The sequence below is a fragment of the Papaver somniferum genome, chromosome 8, assembly GCF_003573695.1.
Source record: "Papaver somniferum cultivar HN1 chromosome 8, ASM357369v1, whole genome shotgun sequence".
NCBI lineage: Eukaryota > Viridiplantae > Streptophyta > Magnoliopsida > Ranunculales > Papaveraceae > Papaver > Papaver somniferum.
Genome location: NC_039365.1, coordinates 34897521 through 34903430, shown reverse-complemented (window position 1 = coordinate 34903430; position 5910 = coordinate 34897521). Strand labels below are relative to the sequence as shown.

The 5910-nt window shown below is 33.6% G+C and overlaps 1 long non-coding RNA gene across 1 annotated transcript; it reads left to right on the top strand.

The window, feature by feature from the left end:
- Positions 1 to 855: 855 nt before the first annotated feature.
- Positions 856 to 5541, top strand: LOC113301146. The gene is made up of 7 exons (XR_003336049.1): positions 856 to 1055; positions 1473 to 1575; positions 1656 to 2086; positions 2317 to 2611; positions 3652 to 3793; positions 4468 to 4553; positions 5279 to 5541. It is a non-coding gene; the product is annotated as an uncharacterized LOC113301146 (long non-coding RNA).
- The last annotated feature ends 369 nt before the right edge of the window (positions 5542 to 5910 follow it).

Here is a 5910-nt window from a genome sequence, read left to right as displayed (position 1 = left end):
GGTGGAATCCAACCTATTTCAAGTGTGGAAAAATCATGGAATGTCAAGTCTAGTGGATTCCAAGTTGGGGTCTTCCACAGAAAATCCAAGGAGGGTTCCACGGTTTCGTGGAAGGGTTCGTGGAATCCATATGAACGCCGATAAGAATAGCACTAAACGCTAATAAGAATAGCCCTGTTTTTTATCCGTAGATTTAAAATGAGTTGTTGAAATCTAATGGCTAAGAAAAAAGCGCTATTCTTAATAGCGTATTTTTAGTGCTATTAAGAATAGTGTTTTCACCATTCCACCACTACACTTGCACTTCCATTCACAATTCCAAATGCTGAGGTGGCGTGGAAGATGGAACTCTTCCACCATAAGACTTGCTCTAAATTTGTTTTCCGCGGTCACGATGTCACTCTTTCGTCTAATCTCTCATTGATTTTGGCAAATGAATAAATGTTAAAAACACTCATTCCATAACCCTTGCTCTGAAGAGGTTACCGACTCTCATATTTTAAACAAATAAAAATTGTCTCGTATGGATTGGCACCTCACAAGCATCGTTGGGTTTGTTAGGAAAGCAGTTTGGGGAAATGCGTTTAGATGGATGAAAAAGGTGTAACCAGACTGCAGGCGACTAGTCCGACGACACTGATATACTGTAACTTTTTTCGGTTTTTAATCCAAGTCACATGTAGAAATTAACATTTAGTCCCAAATATGTTGGGCTTTGGAAATTCTAATCCTGTTCTCTCAAGCCTAATACTAAGAAATCCAAATTTCCCAAATCTTAGACAAATCGGTCCATTTACGAACGATTTAGTCCAAATTGAGTTTTTTTTTTATGACAAAAGTACCTATTAACAAAATCTGATATCTCTTCTTCAATTGAAACTCAAAAGAGCCTCCATTTACTTCTATTGAAGACGAGACGACGTTATAAGATTGATAAAATTTCAGCTCGAGCTCAATTTATGATTAGGTTTAGATCATTTTACATGTCTCTACATTTCCCTTCTTTCTCAACCTCGAAGAACCTCAGAAAGAAGATCTGAAAACAAACAGATGTGGTAAAATTTCATCTAAATCTCATTCAATTTCATTAAATTTACGTCAGCCGCAATTTATTTGTAAAATTTCTTCGAAAATTTGATTGCAATTTCTTTTATGATGCTTTAGGTATTCGTGTTGTTTTTATTGGTTATCAGATGCTAATTTGATCAGTAGATTATGTATAAGTGGTTCGTTTTGTGTTTATTAAGCTCCCAGATCCACTAGATTTGTAACATGTTTTTGGGAATTTTGAATTAGTATGAGATCTGTTCAAGGTTAATTAAAATTTTATTGAGAATTCGTTGATTTTAGTCCTACACAATTCATACATTAAGACTTAATTTTTACGGGATTTGTTTTTTTTTTGTTTTTTGTTAATTAAGTCACATTTCGAATCGCATAGCACTAATTCGATCATTTTTGTTATGTGTTAGGAAAAAATTGCTTGAAACATGGTATAGATTATAGTAGCTGCGGTGATAGGAATAGCATCTGTTCTTTTTGACCGGCCTTTTTGGTGATACTCTTTAGAAATTGGTACGTACTGCTAGCTACATTCTTAAATTTTGTTTTATGACGAAAGCATTTGTGACATTTTGTTTTTATTCATGGTGTAGGAAATGAGATTTGGATACGAAACAGTAGTTGTTCCGGTTATGGCATTTAGTGCTTTAGCATTTGGTAGTGTGGGAGGACTGGGTGGTGGAATTTATGTTCGGATGCTTATTATAGTTATGGGATTTGATGCGAAGTCCTCCGTCCCGATATCTAAATGTGAGAGTGTTGTACTTGGTTGCCAGAATTTTGTTTTCATGAACATATACAAGGACATCATTTTTGCTATTTAATTTTTATGGTCTGGTATGATAATGGTTACTGCTGCTTCAACTGTTTACTGCAATCTTAAGAAAAGGCATCCAAAAATGGAAATGACTGTAACCGACTACAATTTGGCGGTGCTTATACAACCGATGCTCATGTTAGGAACCAGTATCTGTGTAGGTATAGGTGGGATCCTAGCGGATTGGATGGTCACAGCTTTTTAGTGGTAAGAAGTGTATTGGATTGCTTTTTTCTTATCTTCCAGTATGCTTTAATAATTATTATGAAGTCTTACTTTGATAATTATCAATAGGAGATATATTGTTAACATTGGATAATTACAATATACTGCATCCTTCTGTATAGTTAGTTGCTTTATGAGCAAAATAATGTGTAATCTTTTTTTGAAACTGAAAACAATGTGTAATCTGAAATTAACTATTTTACCGACGGCAGAAATCCTTCTCATTGGGCAAAGTTGTGTTTTATTTCTATTTCGGATGGAGAAAAATGTTGGCTTGTAAAAGAATATGGCGATTACTGGACTTGTCTCTACAAATCGGATGGAGTTGTTAAAGGATAAGCTTTTTAATGGTGGAATGAAGAAGCTTGTAGACGAGGCCTTTTCTGCCTCATGGAAAGGAAAGGATAAAGTTTTTGTGAATGGAGATTGGAATGGAGTATGTGATGATTTATCATATATGTGACAAATCTCAAACACAGTCGTCGCAGTAAGGGAATCCTACCACTGGTAAGTAATATTCTTTAATAGAGTTTCGGTTTAATTTTTTGTGAACTTGCTACTATACTTCATATTTTAAGTCTTATGTTATACAATCTTTAAGAACTGATTTTATTTTTCTATTCAATTTTGGGTAAATTATTTGGGGAATTGTGTTTTGTTGATTGCTACTTATATTCTCCTGATGTGTGTTAGTGTGTGAGTTTTGAGACACTTCGTTATGTGTCATTATAGTGGACAACATAATATCAACACCTTGATTTCATAATTATCTTTTTAATTTTTTTCGTCTTCTTTTCTATACCTAATAACAATTCTCCTTATTTTTTTATTTATTTTTTCAATTGTTAATGTGCATGTATACATGTTGATTCTTGATGTGTACATAATTGTACACGTTTATCCTTAATGTGTACATAATTTTACACTTGTTGATTTTCATGATTATTGTTCCTTTTTCCTTGTTAGTTTCAATGATTATTCACCTTTTTTAACCCATTTTTTTTACCACCTGGTTGAGTTTCTGTAAATGGGAGTGCTCTAAATTTTCAGTATTGACTTAATACTAAACTTGTTTTCTAGCAAAAGATGAATGTTTTTGAATTTTTTGGTGTTTGTGTTTTTAATGGTGTAAGCAAGGTGCCTGTGAGTCACTAACTAAATCCTGTGGCTGCTGTGGAAGCACCATAGAGGATAAGCTATAGCGTGAATGGTGTGAGTAAATGATAGTAAGGAGGCTTAATTAAAGTGTACATAATTGTACACTTATTGATTCTTAATGTGTACATAATTGTACACCTTTGTCAAATATAATGTTGTTGTGTTCATTTATAGTAAAATTTCTAGAGTGTTCTCTAGAGTCGAATTTTCTCTGAAGCCAATCTGAGATTTAACCTTTGTCATGGAAAACCTGTATATATTTTTAGTTGATACATTCATAACTACATATTTTCCATTTTGACCAGTTTTGTATATACTTCTTTCGTTAGAAGTATGGCTAATGTCTGTTTTTCTTTTTTGGATGGCCGTCCTCATGTATAACGGTTCAGGCTGAAACAAAAGGTGTCGTTACTGGTTGGAACTGTTGGATTAGAGATGCACTTTGGGGACGTTAGAAATAAGACCAAGATAGGATCAATCGATTCAATCAACAACTTCATTTTGTTCTAGGCACAACTCCGATGTGGATAGGTTTGTTTACTTCTATTGCTTGCTTTTCAATTTTGTGGTTGCATTTATGGATATGATATTGTTATATATGCAATTATAAAATACAAGTTTGATGTGTCCAAATATGTATGTTGAGTGAAGGTCTCACATAAAATTTTATTTTCAACTATTTTTATTTCGAATTATTAATGTGTACATAGTTGTACACATGTTGATTCTTAATGTGTATATGATTATACACATGTTGACTTTTATGCGCACATTGTTGTACACCTGTTAGTTAATATGTACATAATTGTACACCATCGTTATTGTGCATATAATTTCACACATGTTGACTTTTAGTGTGCACATAGTTGTACACCTGTATTGGGCTCTAGTCTGTATCGATTTGGTTTGAAGCATGTGAAAGATTCGTTAGGAAGGGAAACTATGATTCTTATTTCTAGTATGAATTTGTTTTAGCTAATTGTTTCACAATTTTGCTTGATTTATCTAGTAGTTTTGAGTGATATGCATGTAGTTATGAGATATATGTTCACCCAGGAATATTAGAGCCTTCTATGCTTGTCTTTTGCTTATCTCATATGTTAAAACTTTTGGTTTGGATGGGGATCAAATGATTATTTAGGCATTAGATCATTAGTAAAATATATATCTCAAGTTCTCAACCTTTTTCTTTCTCTCAATTGCAGGGGGAATGAAGGTCAAAGCTGAGAAAGATGGGTTCTCGCCTCATGCTTCAATGCGTGCAACCTAAGATGTTGCAACAGGGTGTTAGGTATTTGGTCTAATTGTATACTTGGTTCCCTTTTTGATGCCCACCTTAATGTTCGTCTCGGCTGATAATAGGAGCTTATGCATTAGGATACCTTAGCTCAAAAAATAGGCTTTATACATGTTTTGGAGGGGTGTATATATTGGTTCACTAGTGGAATTTCCAAGAAAAAGTAGGTTTGTGTGTGGTACTGAATGATCGTTTTGGTGCATGTTTTGCAGTGGTGCACCTTTGTATTTTCCATGAAAAATAGGTTTGTGTGCGGTTATCAGTAATCAGTTTTGTGCAATTTGGCAGGGGTGTACACGTTGGTGCACCTGTGTATTTCCCATGAAAAAGTAGGTTTCTCATATTTTACAGTTGTGTACATATTGGTGCTCCTATGTAATTCCCATGAAAAAATAGGTTTGTGTGTGATTGTGAATGATCGGCTTTATGAATGTTTTGAAAAGTATGGTTTTTCTGTGGAAATTGTATTGCAATCTAGTATGTTTCAATTTGACTTGCAGCATGTGTGTTTTTCTAAGAAGTGAAACTTTGGTTCGTATTTGCTGATATCAAGTTTGTGCAGTTAGGCCGAATTATGTCTCTTTAATTTAATAACTGCGTAACTTCTTATTTTCATCTTTTTCTTTGCTTTGTTTCTTATGTGATTGTTCGTGAAAAGTTATCACTTTTTTTTTTCAAGTTGTGGTTTCTTATGTTATATTGTTTTTTCCTATATGCAGGTTAACTGCTAAACCGTTCTATGCAAATCCTGCCATTATTTAGCAAGAGATTGGCGTGGTTGATATTTTTGTCAGTCGGTGCAGACTCGAGTGGCTATCATGAATGTTGTATTTTTTCGAATATTTGTCGATGTGTACATAGTTATACACTGGTGTGAATTATTTTTTTTTTGAATGTGAAAATTATATAGTCATATGGGTACTCTTTTTGTAGACATCGAAAAGAGCTTTCCGAATATATAAAGTTTGTAAATTTTGGACGAGCGGTTTGAAAGATAAATTGTTTTTAAAATATTTATATATTATTTAAAATTGCTGACATAATGATGAGTTATTTTGGACTAAAATGTAAATAATAAGGTTATAAGTGTACTTTTCATATATTTGGACTAATTTGTACCTGGTTGACTCGAGCTGGACTAAATTGTATTTTTGGACTAAACCATATTTTTCCCAAATCACATCCCCTTTTACGTACGGATGTAAAGGAAAACAATAAATTGTCCTCTCTTCTATGTGATTTTTAATTTATGCGTCAAATCCGTTCTTATCCGTTAATTTTCCTTATAAGTTCCTCCGCCCCACTACTAATACCAGATCCTGTAACTCCCATTCCCATTTGTGTCCCTTGT